The 19,815-nt window shown below is 38.8% G+C and overlaps 1 pseudogene across 1 annotated transcript in view; it reads right to left on the reverse strand.

Moving 5' to 3' along the window:
* Positions 1-234: 234 nt before the first annotated feature.
* The window catches only part of LOC308418914 (vomeronasal type-1 receptor 45-like), a 29,774-nt pseudogene continuing 10,193 nt past the window's right edge, over positions 235-19,815 (reverse strand). Inside the window, exon 2 of the transcript in view lies at positions 235-1,086. The product of the transcript in view is annotated as a vomeronasal type-1 receptor 45-like (transcript). The remainder of the gene's footprint in view (positions 1,087-19,815) is intronic.

Genomic DNA, 19,815 nt, shown 5'->3' on the forward strand with positions numbered 1-19,815 from the left:
TTGTATAATTCCATCCATTATAAAACATTCATAGCAACCTTATTTATAGAGATGTGATGGGAGAAAGATAAACATCTGCCTTCATCTTTGTTCCTTCATGAATTTCCTCCTTCTCTCCTCCTCTTACATTTTCCTAGACTTTTCTCTGCCTATCTCTCCACTCTCCAATTATATATTACCTTAACATCAACCCACATATCACACATGAATCTCAAAAAGTTACCTAAATGTTTTTCAGCATTCATAAACACAAAAGGGCTGATTGTGGTATAGATTGCACCACCAATATTTGATATGATAAAATGTTGGTTCATTCAGGAACATAGTTCTTGAGCAGGAGACAATGCTGTTGAAAATGTACATCAACACAAAGAAGCACATGTGCACCAGGTTGATCTGGGTGGCTCTTAGCTCTTCGGATGCTTTTGGGGATAGGCTGGTACTTTGAAAATGCTGGGTCTGTTTTCTGTTTCTTCACAAGACAGCCACCATGTAACAAGATGAGAGAATAAGAAAGATTTCCCTGATGGTCAGCAGCATAGAAAACATGCTTTGCATGAGATAACTCAAGGGTAGAATAGAGCAGGACTGAGTAACATGCAATAAGTCATTTGTGGTCAAATTGGGGGCAGTAATGATGGTTATTAAGTGGTGACTGCTAACAAACATATAGAGGACACTCAGGAAAAGAATGGCACAAAAGGTGGGGTGGGGAAATTTATGCTAAACAGGAGTTTCTGGGACTGAAGATGATGGCCTGGAGGACATTCAGAAGGCTGGTGGTATACAGGGAGAGATACCTCAAAATTCTGTACAGATACACAAAGAATTTACATGGGATGTCATCCCACCCTGTCTTTGAAACAAAAATGTCTGTGGCTATGAATGACATCAGCATTAGCATCAGCAGGTGGATTAGGGACAAGAGACCAATGGGCAGGTCAGTGAGTCTGGACCTGTGTCCACGAATAAACTTGAGAATGTAGAGAAGCAGAAGGAGGCTGTTGGCTGAGATCCCAATGCCGATTTCAGAGAAAAAGGTGTTCAGTATGTTAGATTTAATGTAGAGTATGGTGATCTTATTCACTGTATGTGAGAACAGAAGCTGAGGGAAAAACTGACCAATAACTCATCCTGTGCAAAACCTCAAGCATCACTCCAAGACCAGTCTTCTAATCTCAGAAAAACACAGTTTTCCATGTACTCTCATGCCACTGAAGACCTCAGCTCCTCACACTCCACAGATCATTTCACTAATTGTAAGCTGAACCTTGGCTGGATCCTGTATTCCATGGTGGTTGCTTAATTTGTGATCTCCTCTAGCATTAAATACTGCACATAACATAGATTATGTCTTTTCTTATTTAGCATGTGTCAGTTTTCCTGGAGTCATACTTAGTTTTCATGCATAACATCTTGATTCCCAGGAATATTACAGACAGTGTTTCACTCTTTTAGATGAGTTTGAATGATGAGAATTGTGTGAAAGAAACCAGTCCTTTCCAATGAAAAAGGTCTCATGGTTTGGGTTTGCACTTATTCTATTTGGGGCTATTTTAACTCTATTGTAAGACCAATTTTCTTAATATATAGCAAATGTTGGGAGTTGTGATTTTTGAATCCAGACATTTCTTATTCCACCCACAATCTGCTGTTTTCTCCAAGTATATCCTTGAACACTCTTAAGCTGTACTCCAGTCACCTCATCCTGAACATGAACATATACACAGCCATGTGCCCATGTAAGGTGGGTACTAGATATGTAACAACATGCTGTTTACACACCAAACTTGGCAGTGTTCCAGCACAAGATGGTCTCTGTGGATATTTTGCCTGCTGGTTCTCTCATGCTGTGCCTTATATTTGTGCTCTGGGGGAAATAAGGCAATTCAAAATGACTTGTCAACTCTATCCCTGCATGAAACAGAATGTAAGAGATATAAAAATTACAAAAAAGCAGAACTTTGAAGTGTAATCTTTTTCAGAGCACTAAAGTGGACTGTGTAACTCAGATACCACACATACGGGGCATGTAATTTTGTAAACAAATTGCCCTTACAGAATAAACAAACTATAATTGAAAGTCAAGGGTGTGGGTCAATTTATTTTACATATTTATATTAATGATTTTAATAAGTACTTAATAAAATTTTAAGTTATCTAAAACTTTATGTACTTGTTGGAACACAGAAATCAAACAGATCAATTTGTGATTTCAAGCAGAAAATACATTTTATAAAATGATAAGTACCTAAGTCTAATTTGTCATTAAATGTAAAGACCTGGAAAACATGCAAATATTAATACTCATCAAAATAGCCACTGTGTGGATATTATGTATTGTGATATTGTAGAAAGCATAAAAATGTATTCTTCAATAAATTATATGAAGAATTTACAAATGTATCATATGGTATACATGTATCTCAGCAGAAAAAGTTATATCCAACATAACTTCTCATAAAACTATCTAAGATTTTAAATGTGTTAAAATAACTTAGAATGAGACTTTAATATTTTAACTGACTACTAATATACAGTCATCAGATTTAAAATTCACAAATATTGTATTATATCAAAATATAAATATTTTAAAAAGCCAAGTAAAACATAATCTACATCTCATGGGTTTACAATATTTAATTTTCAAGATATAACTCTAAAAAGAAAGATGCTTTAATGACCTTTGCTTAAAATGCTCTATGCAGAGAAAATATTCATTTGACCCAGATATTTTTTTAAGTCAATCATCTGTGCCCTAGTTGAAAACATTCAATATTTTGTTAGCCTTCCTCTGTTCATGGAAAAGTGACCTATAGCAAAGAGTACGTAAGTAATTTTTTCATAGAAAAGAACAACCAAGTAATTTACATTCACTGGCTCAGCAGCAAGTTGGTCAACACACACTGTGATGAAGTTTTATTGCTGAGTTAAAAAAGTAAGAGAGGGAAACAGGCCTGGTGAGAAGGCATTCTGAGTATCCAGGGAGCAGAGAGCTATCTACCAAGCACACGGAAAGTGAGCCCCTGCCCTGCTTGCTCCAGGGAACTAGGAACCTGGCATTGGGCTGTCTGTTTCCAGCTGGTGGCCTTTGGGTGCAGAACAGGCCCTCAGACCATCTGCCAACAGGAACAGCAGAGATCCAGGGAAACAGGCCAGGTACAAGGGAAAGGCGAGAAACAATCACCGACAACAAGGTGGCAAGAGGAAAGCGAAAGAACATACCCCAGGGAAACCACGATAACCTGGCAACATCAAAACCCAGTTCTCCCATCACAGCAAAGAGCAGAATGCCAAACACTCCAGAAAAAGGAGACTCATATCAGAAATCATACCTCAAGATGATGATAGAGATCCCTAAACAAGAACGGGAGGAAAAGGATAAAGAATTATATGCTTTTAAAAATGAAACAAGAAAAACACTCAACTCAAAGAACTAGAGGAAAACAGAACTAAAGAGACATAGGAATGGAAGAAGGAATTTAAAATGGAAATGGACACAATAAAGAAAACACTCAAAGAGACAACCCTAGAGGTAGAAAACCTATAAAAGAAATCAGGAGTCATAGATGCAAGCATTTCCAACAGACTACAAGAGATGAAAGAGAGAATCTTAGGGGCTGAAAACAACATTGAAAACGTAGACAAAACAGTCAGAGAAGATGCAAAAGCCAAAAAGCTCCTAACCCATAATGTCCAGGAGATCTAGGACACAACGAGAAGACCAAACCTAAAGATAATAGGAATAGAAGAGGGCGAAGAATATCAACTAAGAGGCACAGTAAATATCTTCAACAAGATCGTAGAAGAAAACTTCCCTACCCTTAAGAATGAGATGACCATCAGCATAAAACAAGCCTACAGAACTCCAAATAGGTTGGACCAGAAAAGAAATTCCCCCCGACACATAATAGTCAAAACACCAAGAGCCCAAAGCAAAGAAAGAATACGAAAAGCAGTAAGGAAAAAAGGTCATGTAACATATAAAGGCAGACCAATCAGAATCACACCTGATTTCTCAACAGAGACTATGAAAGCTAGAAGAGCCTGGACAGACATCATGCAGACCCTAAGAGAGCACAAGTGTCAGTCCAAACTGCTATACCCAGCAAAACTCTCAGTCACCATAGATGGAGAGACTAAGATATTCCAAGAGAAAACTAAATTTCCACAATATCTGACCACAATCCCAGCACTACAATGAATTATAGGTGGAAAACCCAATACAATAAGGATAACTACATTCTAGTAAAAACAAGAAAACCAAAAGAAGAAAGATACACAGGCACAACTCAACCTAAAAAGCAAAAATAGTAGGAAACAGCAACCACTATTCCTTGATATATGTTAACATAAATGGACTCAATTTACCAATAAAAAGATATAGGCTATCACACTGGATACGTAAAAAAACCCAGCATTTTGCTGCATACAGGAAACTCATCTCACAGACAAATACAGACCTCTCTGTTCCCTGGGTACTCGGAGCGCTGTCTCACCAGTCCTGTGTCCCGTGATCTTCGCTGTTCCTGGTGGCAGATAGCCTGAGCACCTGTTCTTCACACACAGGCTGCCAGGTGGAAACAGAGACCCTAAGGCAGGGTTCTTGCTCCCCTGAACCAATCGGGGAGGTCACTTTCCGAGTGCTGGGCACAGACCTCTCTGTTCCCCGGCTACTCAGAGCACCATCTCACCAGGCCTGTGTCCCTGGATCTCCAAATTTTCTATACTTATTCAAATCAAGTGATATTGTAATGGAAGATATTAAGGAGAAGGAAGGAGGATAAATTTCACAGGTACAGAGCACTGGTTAAAGCATTAGATTTGAGGCAGATAGTTTGTAGGGTGCTGCCTGCACATTCTCCATTACAAAATGGCGCTGACATCCGCCTGGAGTTAGCAGTAAACAAGTCATGTGCCCACGCGCTGGGTAACTTTTCACTCCTTGAGCTCTGCCTCTCCCTTGGCGTCATAGGGCCTGATGAGTTTCAACCAATCAGGGAGCTCTACGTCCAAGGCGAGGACTGATTCCTATGTAAGGGGACGGGCTAGATAGTTTGGGGTCTTCGTCTTCACTTGTTGCAAGCTTATGCTCTGCCTCTCGAGATGCATTAAAGCTTTACTGCAGAAGAATCCTATTTCGTGTGCCGCGTCATTCTTGCTGGTGAGACAGTTGCGCGGTGAAAACATTGACAGAGCACATTTTCTGAAATCAAAATTCTGTAGCATCTTTAGAAAGTTTAATTTTTATGAGTATGGATCGTATATTTTAGATAGGATATTTAGTAATATGTAATTACACACACATACACACTTAATTGTGTAGTGCTTAATTATTCCCATTGTATTGTTAGGTTTTTTTTTTTTTTTTTTTTTTTTTTATTAAATATATGGGCTTGTTTTCAAAATTTTCAAAATCCCAGTCAGAAGAATCAGAACACAGTAAGGGGTAAAAGATAATTATGTTTACCAATAATTAAGGAAATGGTAGTTGTTTTATGGGACAAATGTCACCAGAAGCACACATTCTGGATGCTGTTTTATGGTCTTTATGCAATGAGTGGGAGGGGAATGTTTTATATACTTTACTTCATGGAAGAAAGTCACATGTGTGGAGTTTAAAGTAGTAGCTGGCATCATATGCATGTTGGCAATAGCTGAGTAAGAAGTACAAGAGTTCTCAAATGCTTCATCTCTCTTTGTTTCTGGAAATGTGCATTTTTATTTAACTACACTGAGCTAATCAGAAAAGAAAAGAAATAAGGAAATAAAAGAGGAAAGGAAATGGAAAGAAAAAAGAAACTAGGAAAGAAATGAAAAGGAACTTGATCTTTTTGAACAAACACCCCCCTGTCAGACCACACAGGTAATGTGCTGTCAGCTCTGCAGAGGGGATGCAGATTGTACTGCTGTTATGATCACTTCAGACACCTCAGCCCTGCAAACTTGAAGTTCGTAGGACAGTCAGGCAGGCACAGAGGCCATAACTCTCATTGGTATTCTCAATATCATGGCATCAGTGATACTGATTTTGAAAGCACTGGGATACCTTATCTTTCTGGAGCTGAAATTCTACAGTAGCAAAGAGAAAACTTACAGTGATGTTACTGCTTGCCATCTCAAACAACAATTTACCAGGAAAGGCATAGACAATGTTTCTGTAGTTATCCTGCTATGTCCAGATTTCCAAGCCATACAGATTTATACAGTTTTATACAGTAAGAGTTGGTGCTGAGCAGGGGTGGCATACACCTTAATTCTAGAACTTCAAAGACAGAGGTTTGTGGATGTTCTAGTTTAAGGCCAAGCTGATCTACAGAGTGAGTTCTAGGACAGCCAGGGATACACAGAAAAACCCTGTCTTAAAAAACAAGCAACAAAAGAAATCTGTAAGGCATGTAGATTCTAGACAGATGTATAATTTTTTATGAGAAACACTCTGGTGAGTATGAACCCACCTCAGATACAAGGCACAAGGAATTCTCCAGCCTGTCCTTTCACAGCTGAGCCTCAACAACACACACCTTGCAGGCTGAGAATGGGTTAGGAGGCAAGAAGAAAGGACCCACACCCTCAGCTCTGCAGAATGGTTTAAGGGACACTTGTATAAAAGGACAGGAGAGAGTCAGCTGTGCCAGGCCTGGGATAATCTATTTATTATGAACTGTGATTGCATTTTGCACAGTGTAAAAAAACAGGCTACTATCAAGAGACACAGTGTGCATAGCACCAGGAAAGTCTACTGATTTCTTTATTTTTAAACAACTTTATTTTACAAAACAAAGATAAATGTACAGATTTTAAACATTTTTTGCTTAAAATTATACATTTTTTGTCAGTACTTTTTTCAGATTTCAACATGATTTTTACATAAAACTATATGAATATAATTTTTAGTCAGTACTTGATTTTTTTCAAGGTTTGATAGTATGCCTTGAAAACTTAATAGTTACAATGAGCTAAAGTACATGTAAAACAAAATGTAACATGGAAATAGTTAAAGTTTTCTTGTATTGTAAATATTTTTTTGTTTTGTTTTGTTTTCTTTATTTCTTGGACTTCATACAGTCTGTGAGTTGTTTCTGGGGGAGTGCAAGCCTCTGGGGTTAGCATCATAATATCAGTGACTGCATATTATGTCTGTTCTTTTGTGACTGGGTTACCCCACTCAGGATGATATTCTCTAGATGCAGCCATTTTCTTAAGAATTTGGTTAAGTCATTGATTCTGGTGGCTGAGTAGTATTCCATTGTGTAAATTTACCACAATTTTTGTATCCATTCATCTTCTGAAGGACATCTGGGTTCTTTCCAGCTTCTGGCTATTATAAATAGAGCTGCTATGAACATTGTGGTGCATATATCTTTGTTGTGTATTAAAGTGTCTCTGGGGTATATATGCCCAGAAGTGGAATAGCTGGGTCTTCAGGTAGTACTATATCCAATTTTCTGAGGCATCGCCAGACTGATTTCCAGAGTGGTTGTACTAGTTTGCAACCCCACCAACAGTGGAGAAGTGCTCCTCTTTCTCCGCAGCCTCGCCAGCATCTGTTGTCATCTGAGTTTTGTATCTTGGCCAATCTGAGTGGTGTGAGGTGGTATCTCAGGGTTGTTTTGATTTGCATTTCCCTGATGGCTAAGGATGTCGAGCACTTCCTCAGATGTTTCTCGGCCATTCGGTGTTCCTCATCTGAGAACGTTTTGTTTAGCTCTTAGGGCTATGAGTTTTCCTCTCAGTACTTACTGCTTTTATTGCATCCCATAGGTTTGGTTATGTTGTGTTTTCTTTTCATTGAATTCTAGAAAATCCTTAATTCCTTTTCTTATTTCTTCTTTGACCCTGCTATCATTTAACAGAGCGTTGTTTAGTTTCCATGTGTATGTGGTCTTTTTGTTGTATTTGTTGTTGTTAAAGACCAGACGTAGACCATGGGGATCTGAGAGGATGCATGGGAGTATTTCAATCTTCTTATATCGATTGAGGCTCGCTCTGTGTCCAATTATGTGGTCAATTTTTGAGAAGGTGCCATGGGGTGGTGAGAAGAAGGTGTATTCTTTTACTTTAGAATAATATGTTCTGTATATATCTATTAATTCTAGTTGGTTCAAAGTCTCTGCTAGTTTTGCAGTGTCCTTGTTCAGTTTCTGTTTCCATGATCTGTCCATTGGTGAGAGTGGGGTATTAAAGTCTCCCACTATTATTGTGTGGGGTGAAATGTATTTTTTGAGCTTTAGTAGAATTTATTTTATTAATGTGGGTGCTTTTTTATTTGGAGCATATATGTTAAGGATTGAGAGTTTCTCCTGACAGATTTCCCCGTTAATAAGTAAAAAGTTTCCTTCCTTATCTTTTTTGATAACTTTTGTTTGGAAATTTACTTTATTCGATATTAGAATAGCCACTCCAGCTTGCTTCTTGGAGCTGATTGCTTGGAAGTTTTTTTCCCAGCCTTTAACTCTGAGATAGTGTCTGTCTTTGTCTCTGAGATGAGTTTCCTGTATGCAGCAAAAGGCTGGATTTTGTTTATGTATCCAGTCTGATAGCCTATGTCTCTTTATTGGGGAGTTGAGTCCATTTATGTTAATAGATATCAAGGAATAGTTGTTTCTGTTTCCTGCCATTATTTCTTTTGTGGGTTGAGTTGTGTCTGTGTCTTTTTCTTCTTTTAGTTTTCTTGTTTAGGAGTTTTCTTGTTTTTACTAGGCTGTATTTTCCTTCATTGTATTGGGTTTTCCACCTATATTTCGTTGTAGTGCTGGGTTTGTGTTCAGATATTGTGTAAATTTTGATTTGTCTTGAAATATCTTCATCTCTCCATCGATGGTGATTGATAGTTTTGCTGGTCATAGCAGCTTGGGCTGGTACTTGTGCTCTCTTAGGGTGTGCATGATGTCTGTCCAGGCTCTTCTAGCTTTCATAGTCTCTGTTGAGAAATCGGGTGTGAGTCTGATTGGCCTGCCTTTATATGTTACCTGACCTTTTCCCCTTACTGGTTTTAGTATTCTTTCTTTGCTTTGGGCACTTGATGTTTTTACTATTATTTGTTGGGAGGTATTTTTTTTTCTTGTCCAACCTATTTGGAGTTCTGAAGGCTTCTTTTATGATCGTGGTCATCTCATTCTTGAGGGTAGGGAAGTTTTCTTCTATGATTTTGTTGAAGATATTTACTGTGCCTCTTAGTTGATACTCTTCTCCCTCTTCTATTCCTATTATCCTTATGTTCGTTCTTCTCATTGTGTCCTGGATTTCCTGGACATTTTGGGTTAGGAGCTTTTTTATTTTTTGCATCTTCTCTGGCTGTTTTGTCTATGTTTACAATGTTGTCTTCTGCCCCCGAGATTCTCTCTTCTGTCTCTTGTAATCTATTGGAAATGCTTGCTTCTGTGACTCCTGATTTCTTTTTTAGGTGTTCTACCTCTAGGGTTATCTCTTTTTGTGTTTTCTTTATTGTGTCCATTTCCATTTTAAATTCCTTCTTCCATTCCTTCATCTCTTTGATTCTGTTTTCCTCCAGTTCTTTGAGTTCTTTGAGTGTTTTTCTTGTTTCCTCTTTAAAATCTTCTGAATCTTTTTGCTTTTCCTCCCGCTCTTGTTTAATATCTCTATCAGCATCTTGAGGTATGATTTCAGGTCTGTGTCTTTCTTTTCTGGAGTGTTTGAAATTCCGATGTTTGTGTTATGTGAGAGCTGGGTTCTGGTGTTGCCAGGTTGTCTTGGTTTCCTTGGGATATACTCTTTTGCTTTCCTCTTGCCATTTTGTTGTCAGTGATATGTTCTTGCCTTTTTCTTGTATATGGTCTGTGTTCCTTGATCTCCACTTTTCCAGGTGGCAGATGGGCCGAGCCCTGTTCTATGCCTCAGTGTTGCGGGGTGGGAACAGATGTTCCAAAGTTATGTTCCTGGTCGCTGGATCAGACAGGGCAGGGCAGGGCAAGGCAGGGGGTGCACTTTCCGTGTGCATTCCGCAGAGATCTCTCTGCTCCCTGGCAGCCCAGGTCTCCCACCCACCAGTTGCTCAGCCTCTACGTGCCGCCGTTCCGGGTGACAGATGGGCCAGGCTCCGCTCTGCGTCCTGAAGTCGCCTCCGCATGGAAACAGAAGTTCCTAAATTCTGTTCCAGGTCACTGGATCAGGCAGGACAGGGCAGGTCAAGGCAGGGGGTGCACTTTCCGTGTGCACTCTGCAGAGATTCCTGTGCTCCCCAGCAGCCTAGGTCTCCCACTCACCAGTTGTTCAGCCTTTAGGAGCTGCTGTTCCAGGTGGCAGATGGGCCAGGCTCCGCTCTGCATCCGGAAGTCGCCGCTGGGTGGAAACAGAAGTTCCAAATTTCTGTTCCTGGTCGCTGTATCAGGCAGGGCAGGGCAGGGCAAGGCATCGGGTGCACTTTCCATGTGCACTCCGCAGAGATCTCTCTGCTCCTTGGCAGCCCAGGTCTCCCACCCACCAGTTGCTCAGCCTCTAGGAGCCGCCTTTCCCGGTGGCAGATCTTAAATACTATTTTTATGTTAATACACTGTATTTTAAATCTTAATGGCTTTGTAGCTGTGTCTTCAGCTCATCTTTGCTGCTTAGCAGCTCTGACTATTTTCCCAGTGATTTGTTGGGAATTTCTATTAACAGAAAAGTCTAAAGTATCCTTATTCAATAACTAGAACATAGACATGTTTAATGAACGCAAGCATCATGTCCATTAGCTCCATGTCCAGTGTTTGTTAACAATCCCTGTCTTGTAACCTCATCACTACAGTGATTCAGGAGACTACAGCACTAGTCAGTGTGAGAATAGGGGATGACATAATTTATGAAGTTAAATGGGATATAATAAGAAATTCCAGTAGATAAAGGTCAGAAAGGGCACTCTGTTAGGTGAGGTTTGAACATACAACTCATTTCTTTTTAAAAAGGCTTTTAGAACTTCTAACTATTCACACTATACCAACACTATTTCTTTTATAGTATATAGTCAACCGAAGCAAAAGTAAGTGTATTTGTTTACATGTGAAAGTAAAGGACTACTACCTTTCAAGATGCACACAAAGAATCACTTGTGAAACCGTTTGGAATTTACACCCTACAAGTTATAGATGATAAAGTAATTGTGATACTTAGGTTAGAAAAATATTTTAAAATTAAAATTATCTGACATCTAATTAAAGATAAAGTAATTTTAGGACCTTAAGGAAACAAATCTTCTAGCAAGAAAATACACCTAATGCAGAACATAGTTCCCTGTGCTGAGGGGCCTTCAGAGCTCAGCTGCACAATGGCAGATGCTGAAAATCCCCTGAAACTCCAGAGTTCTTCCTACCACAGCCTGCCTGGTTTCAACCATCTTCTGATTCTGTACTTCAGTACTGGGAACTTACTCAGATTCCATGTGGCAGGCCAGGTGGAATATGAATCTGCGAAGATTCTGCACAGGCGTAGGTGAAGGCAGTCTTTAAAGCATATCTGCATCCTGCAACTTAGTGACTGTCAGAGTGACAAGTGCCACTGGTAAGCAGGGACATGTGGCATCCCAGTGGAACATTTTACCTGCTGATCTGACTCTGTTAGATAACAGCAATCCTTTGGAGAGCTGGGCTCAAACTGTTGTTGAGGAAAATTTGTGCAAATTCCTTGGCACACATGCAAGTTAGATCAGGACACAATGTTGTAAACCTAAACTTACTAATTTTCTCACGGGGAAAATAAGCAAAAACCAAACTTCGACTCCATAATTCCTCTGATAACAGGAAGACCTCTGGTGCCTTCCTGGAGCTTCCAAGTTTTTAATTAAGTCTACACAGTGGGCAACAGGTTGCTTCTTCCATGGTTCTCCAACACACGAAGAACCTGTATCCATGAAATCTTGGTTTCTTGCCATATCACTTCCAGATTTTAAGCTCTTAGTAAACAGTAAAAATGAATTTAAAGAATTTTAATATTTTCTTTTAAAGCATCATTAAATAAGTCCTAGTGTTTTCACAAAGTAGAATATGTAATTATAAAAATTACAGAAATAAAGTCATATAATTGGCAAGGATGAATCTCAGTTTAAAAAGCCAGACCAGTGTATGCTGAATAAATCTATTCAGAAAGTTAAAACAGTCAAGAAAGTCACATGTGGAAAAACAGGATGGTAGAACACTTTTTATCTGCACAGTGATATAGAAGCAGTTTTTGAGTTGCTGACAATATTCTATTTATTAATCTACATGGTAACAAGGTACATTGACTTGGATCACATTTTCAAGCTGTGTATTTATTATGTATCTGTCTGTATTTTGTACTTCTATTAAAGACTTATCAAAATGTGTTTAACTGCAAAGGTGTATATGTAACAATTTTGTGTAGGAGTGGAAGACTTTACTTTTTATACATGGTGTATGTAAAATCTTTAAGGCATGTAAGAAACTGATATGTTTGATTTTTAGGGATGTTGTAACACAGGATGCTAGAGAAACTTTTAAGATATATCTACTTATAGAAAAAATGCTGATGACTACATTCCTGCTCTTTCTATGTTAGAACACCTGCACATAGCCCATGGTCATCACTGATTTTGTGCTTAACATAAGAATCTTCACCTAACATAATTACTTAATGTTAGAAAAGTTTGAATGGATTAAAGAAGTGGAAATAACTCTATTGGTGGTCACCAGAAACTAGAGGTTAATAAATATCCCTATAAAATTTGCAGATGTGCTCCAAGAAGGTATGGCCAACAATGTGAGGATTCAGCTAGTTCAAGGGGTCATCTTTAACTCTTAGAAAGATTATTTTTTATCTATTACTGTATCTCCACTTGTATCTCTGTGTTTGTGCCTGTCTATCTCCCGGTCTCTCTGTCTCTGTGTGTCTGTCTGTCTATCTATCTATCTATCTATCTATCTATCTATCTATCTATCTATCTATCTACACATATGCAAGTACCCAGATGCTTTCTTGGTATTTAGCACTGATGTGGTTAGGCTCTTAATCTTATGGCTTTTTATTTGAATCTCTTGCACAAGCCATTGCCATCCAGTTGTCACGATGTTTCCTGATGTACCATGGGAGTTAGTGTAGCAAAGGAGGTGGCCTTTGTCTCTTGACCCCTGCTATACAAAGCCACTGTAAGGATTGTAGTAAACAAGAGGGAACGTGGCATCCAGTTCTTACTCTTGATTTTAATGGACATGCCTGAAGCTCCCCAATGTAGTTTAATTTTGACTATAGATTTATCAACTCTAGACATTATCATATTAGCATATGAGTATATATTACTGCCTTCTTTTATCATGAAAAGCTGTTAGTCTTTCACAAAGGCCTTTCTGCATCTATTGACATTCCATTTTTTCTCGCTTTGAGCTCTAGCCTTTTTTCTCTTTGGACTCTTTCCCTGTTAATTAACTAAGAAATCCAGGGCAGCAGGTCTTAGACATTGACATCTTATAGAAACTAGCATGTAGCCACTATTCTAGAGTACTTATTAAGGGCCAGAGGTTCATTATAGATCAGGGTGGATGCTAAGTATGGCTCTATTATGTATTGATGGAACCAAGAGCATTGTCAGCCTCAAAACACCCTTGATAGTTATTTTTGAAACTGGCAGGGAAGTGTTCACTTACCAGAGTGTTTAGAAATTAAGTACTAGAGAGTGAAGTTCAGGAAACACAAACTGTGTATTGTCACCAGAGGACAGAAAGCATATGTGCTTGGCCCACCTCAAACAGATGTCTGTGACTGTGGAAATTGTCACTGTTGGCAAAATGGATGACGAAATACTTGTAAATATGACAAGGTTCCATTAGCCATGAGGGTTCTGGGCCTTGAGAACTGTGTGGGAACTAAGGTTATGGTTTACCTTTCTTTTTATGCCCCTGAAGAACAATCTTTAGGAAAACTTTGATATGGAAACAGGATTCTTTTAGTTTCACTAGTGAAAGATCACCATATATTGGGTTCACTTATAGCTCACTTTTTGTGTGTGTGTGTTCAGGCTGTGGGGACAAAATTCCAAATATCAGAAGAATAATTTCCTGTATCTCATTTATTCTATTTTTAGATCACTGAGACTGGGATTAAAGTATTAGTGACTGCCCAGCCCTCTCCTTAGCCTTGTTCAGGCTGATCATCTGGCTTTCTCAGAAGACTCAAAAGTAGAGAAAGTCTTTTCTATAGGCACCAAACCCACATCCAAGATTACTTGGCTTCTGTTGCTTTCCTGTACTTTGCCACACAAATAATGTCCAGAATGACATGACCAAGGGAAGGGACATGCCAGAGCCTCCTACCATTGTTTTTACAGTCCAGCAGCCCTGTGTTGGGTATGGTATGATTCCTTTTTTTTTTGTTTTGTTTTTTGTTTTTTTTTAAACGATTTTATTTTTCAAAACAAAGATAGATGTAAAGATTTTAAACATTTTTTGCTTAAAATTATACATTTTTGTCAGTACTGTTTTTTCAGACATTAAAATAAATTTTACATAAAACCATGTGAATATGTTTTTTAGTCGGTACTTGATTTTTTTCAAGGGCTTGACAGTATGCATTGAAAACGTACTAGTTGCAATAAGCGTAAAGTACATGCAAAACAAAACGCAACATGGAAATAGTCAAAGTCTTCTTGTTTTGTGAATATATGTATAGTTTTTGTTTTCTTTATTTCTTGGACTTCATACAGTCTGTGAGTTGTTTCTGGGGGAGTGCAAGCCTCTGGGGTTAGCATCCCACTATCAGTGACTGCATATTATGTCTGTTCTTTTGTGACTGGGTTATCTCACTCAGGATGATCTTCTCTAGATGCAGCCATTTTCTTAAGAATTTGGTTAAGTCATTGTTTCTGGTGGCTGAGTAGTATTCCATTGTGTATATGTACCACAATTTTTGTATCCATTCGTCTTCTGAAGGACATCTGGGTTCCTTCCAGCTTCTGGCTATTATAAATAGAGCCGCTATGAACATTGTGGTGCATATATCTTTGTTGTGTATTAAAGTGTCTCTGGGGTATATGCCCAGAAGTGGAATAGCTGGGTCTTCAGGTAGTACTATATCCTATTTTCTGAGGTATCGCCAGACCGATTTCCAGAGTGGTTGTATTAGTTTGCAACCCCACCAACAGTGGAGAAGTGTTCCTATTTCTCCGCAGCCTCGCCAGCATCTGCTGTCATCTGAGTTTTGGATCTTGGCCAATCTGACTGGAGTGAGGTGGAATCTTAGGGTTGTTTTGATTTGCATTTCCCTGATGGCTAAGGATGTCGAGCACTTCCTCAGATGTTTTTCGGCCATTCGGAGTTCCTCAACTGAAAAAGATTTGTTTAGCTCTGTACCCCATTTTTTGATAGGGTTATTTGATTCTCTGGTGTTGAGCTTTTTGAGTTCCTTGTACACCTTAGATATTAGGCCTCTATCTGATGTGGTGTTGGTAAAGATCTTTTCCCATTCTGTTGGTTGCCGTTTTGTTTTCTTGACGATGTCCTTAGCCTTACAGAAACTTTGCAATATCATTAAGTCCCATTTGTTAATCTTTGACCTTAGAGCTTGAGCCATTGGTGTTTTGTTTAGGAAATTTTCTCCTGTGCCTATGTGTTCTAAGGTTTTCCCTACTTTCTCATCTAATAATTCCAGTGTATCAGGTTTAATGTGGAGATCTTTAATCCACTTACACTTGAGCTTTGTACAAGGAGATAAGAACGGGTCTATTTTCATTCTTTTGCATGTTGAGTGCCAGTTGGACCAGCACCATTTGTTGAATAGGCTGTCCTTTTTCCATTGAATGTTTACTGCTCCTTTGTCAAAAATCAGGTGACCATATACATGAGGGCTCATTTCTGAATCTTCTATTCTATTCCATTGATCCACTTGCCTATTTCTGTACCAGTACCATGCAGTTTTCAGCACAATTGCCTTGTAATATAGCTTGAGGTCAGGGATAGTGATTCCCGCTGATGTTTTTTTGTTGTTGAGGATGGTTTTCGCTATTCTAGGTCTTTTGTTATTCCAGATGAAATTGCACATTGATCTTTCCAATTCCATGAAGAACTGGGTTGGAATTTTGATGGGGATTGCATTGAATCTGTAGATTGCTTTTGGTAGGATGGCCATTTTTAAGATGTTGATCTTTCCAATCCATGAGCATGGGAGATCTTTCCATTTTCTGAGATCCTCCTCAATTTCTTTCTTCAGAGGTTTGAAGTTCTTGTCATACAGGTCCTTCACTTCCTTAGTTAGAGTCACACCAAGGTATTTCATAGCTTTTGTAACTATTGTGAAGTGTACCTTTTCCCCAATTTCTTTCTCCACATGTTTGTTTTTTGAGTATAGGTATGCTACTGATTTGTTTGAGTTAATTTTGTATCCGGCCACTTTGCTGAACTTGTTTATCAGCTGTAGGAGTTCTCTGGTGGAATTTTTGGGGTCACTCAAGTACACTATCATGTCATCGGCAAAGAGTGATGTTTTTATCTCTTCCTTTCCAATTTGTATCCCCTTGATCTCCTTTTGCTGTCTAATTGCTCCAGCCAGGACTTCCAGTACTATGTTGAATAGGTAGGGAGAGAGTGGGCAGCCTTGTCGAGTCCCTGATTTTAGTGGGATTGCTTCAAGTTTCTCGCCATTAAGTTTGATGTTGGCTGTTGGTTTGCTGTATATTGCTTTTATTATGTTTAAATATGGGCCTTGGATTCCTGTTCTTTCCAGGACTTTTACCATGAAGGGGTGTTGGATTTTGTCGAATGCTTTGTCAGCGTCTAGTGAGATGACCATGTGATTTTGGTCTTTAAGTTTGTTTATATGGTGGATTACATTGATGGATTTCCTTATGTTAAACCATCCCTGCATCCCAGGGATGAAGCCTACTTGGTCATGATGAATGATGGTTTTGATGTGTTCTTGGATTCGGTTTGCAAGGATTTTGTTGAGTATTTTTGCATCAATGTTCATAAGTGAGATTGGTCTGAAGTACTCTTTTGTTGTAGGGTCTTTGTGTGGCTTAGGTACGAGGGTTATTGTAGCCTCAAAAAATGAGTTGGGTAATATTCCATCTGATTCTATCTTTTGGAATAGCTTGGTGAATATTGGTGTTATATCCCCAATAAATGTCTGATAAAATTCTGCACTGAACCCGTCTGGACCTGGGCTTTTTTTGGTTGGGAGGCTTTTGATGACTTCTTCTATTTCTTTAGGTGTTATAGGGTTATTTAGATGGTTTACTTGGTCCTGGTTCAACTTTGGTACCTTGTATCTGTCTAGGAATTCGTCCATTTCCTCCAGATTTTCCAATTTTGTGGAGTATAAGTTTGGGTATGGTATGATTCCTAATACTGTCACTGCTAAAGAACCCGGAATTAACTAAGATTCTATGCATGTTTTAGGCATGTCTGTGGCAAAGTGTCTCGACTAGTTTACTTTTGGTAGGAAGACTCAACCTAACTTGATAATCCCATGCTATTGGTTGGATACAGAGTGGGAAAGCAGCAAAGTACCAGCATTCATCTATATGTTTCTCAACTGTGCAAATGTTATCAGATATTTCATATTCCTTCTATAATGGCATCCCCACCATGACCTTTAAATTATGAGCTAAAATAAATACTTTCCTTCTTAAGTTACTTCTGATTAAAAAACAAAAACAAAATCAGACATAATGTCACTACAAAGAGGTGCCCCAGTCAGTGTTTGTCTAAATTGTGTTAAAGTCATGAGCAGAAACAACTTGTAGGATAAAAAGTCTAATTTCAACGTATCCTTCCCAAATCACAGGCCATTTCTGAGGAAAGCCAGGCTGGAAACCTAGCACAGGAACCTTGAGGCAGGAAATAAAGTTGATGCCACAAAAGAGCAGTGCTTTCCTTCTTCTTTGTTTCTGACGGCTTGTTCACCTATACCATCTGCTCAAGGATGATGAACCATCCATAGTGAATGGGACCTACAAAATAAATTATTAATCAAGTAAATATCCCAGTCTTGCTCACAAGACAATCTTGTGGAGGATTGAGGTTCTCTTTTCCTACAGGACCCTATCCTGTGTCACACTGATTAAGAACTCCCTAGCAGAACACTGCAGAACATTTCTGTATACTATGCAAGGGGACCTTGTAACATGCACTGAAGTCTGATTTCAGATAAAGACACTCTTGTGCTTACATTTTATTTGTTGTCCCTGGTGGTCTCTTGGGGTTCTCATTATCTGGACATGTAATATATGGGTTTGGGACCTTAGGGAAAAATTTCAGGTGTTACATGTTCTGCTAACGGGTAATAGAATGTTGGCCTTCAAACTGATTGGTGCACAACATAAGCACCCAAATAAGATCATTTGGTTACCTTCAGTTGCCAATTAGATACAGCTTAGAGTCAACTGTGGGTTTGCCAATAAGAAAGGTAGCTAAGGATGTCAGAGGTAGAATGCCAGTAGGCAGCCTTCTTTTGTAGTTTCTGTTTCAGTTCTTGCTTGAACTCCTGCTCTGTCTTCTTCTACTAGTGGCCTATAGCTTGGAAGTTTAAACAAATTGATGTCTTTCCATTGCTTTTGGTTGCAGTATTTTTATCACAGCAACAGTCAAGCAACCCAGAATATGGAGCAACTTGAATGATGTTGGTGGGTTCTAGTTTGCTCCCATAGACAACAACATAGTCAGAAAATGTTTGAAGCACTACCCTCAGCTATGTCATTTCACAAAGTATTTCCCTTAAAAAATCTTTCTGGTGAAAACCACTATAACTACAAAACTGTATACTAGCATTAACTTTCAGTGCACATTGTCCACATTGAAAGTCAGATAGGACTCTGCATGGGAAGGTTGGATGCGCACAGTGTTTGTCTTTGTTGTGTCTTTTATCAGACCAGTGTCAGAATATTGTATAGGGATGCGTTCCCAGGATCTCACTATGGTTTTTTATGGGTTCCCTGAACCTGATGATATTGAATAACTTCCCACAGAGCATAGTGTAGATAGCAACAAGTGTTTATTACAGGATTGTGTGAGGAATTCTCAATGGCAACAGTGAACAATGGCCAGCCTTCATTGTGGGGGAAATTACTGTTAAGTAATAAGAGAAAATGAGCCTGTAGTTTGACTGTACATACTTTGGTAGGCTCACACTGTCCCAAAGCTTCTGGAATGGGCAGTTTTCTGAAGGGCTCTTTTCTGTTCATTAAGTAAGGAGTTGATAGTATGTCCTTGTTCCTTAGTGGATAGCTTCCTTTTAGATAGTTGGTAACCTACAAAGGTAATAATTTATTAGTAGATCAGAAATATCTCATGTCTTCTAGCAGGGCCAGATGCACCTCCCATATCCCACTATTTTTGATATCCTCAGCACCTGGAAATCCCTTCCCTTTACTGGACTACAGTTATCCTCCATTTTGTCTAGTCTTTGTTTACTGTTTTATGAGGTTCTTTTGTAATATAAAGAGGAAGACTTGTGCTACTTTTCCCCTTCTTAAAATTAGTATTCTAACAAAGGCACATATGAGATATTAAAATTTGGTTTTGAAGGAAAGGTTGGGGACATACACTCTGGCAAATGCTGAAATATTCTGTTAGTTCACAAGCCCTTTGAAACTTCTCCCTTTGGGAAAATGTTCCATGATATAGACATTTGCTATTTTATTTTTACTATTCTGGGCTTGAACAAAAGTCTTTCTGATACTATCTGTCTTCTAGTTTTTTTTGATAGTAGTAATTCTGTGGTATGGTGACTTAGCATCCTTCAGGTTCAGTTCATGATTTTAAAAACAATTGTCTGAGGGAGAGGGCCAAGTCTTACTGACCTTCATACCTGAGATCCTTCAACTATTTATTATACGAAGACTCAGCATTTCTAACCAGCTGGAGAACTAGCTTCCTC

Source organism: Micromys minutus, assembly GCF_963924665.1.
Source record: "Micromys minutus genome assembly, chromosome: 3".
Classification (NCBI taxonomy): Eukaryota; Metazoa; Chordata; class Mammalia; order Rodentia; family Muridae; genus Micromys; species Micromys minutus.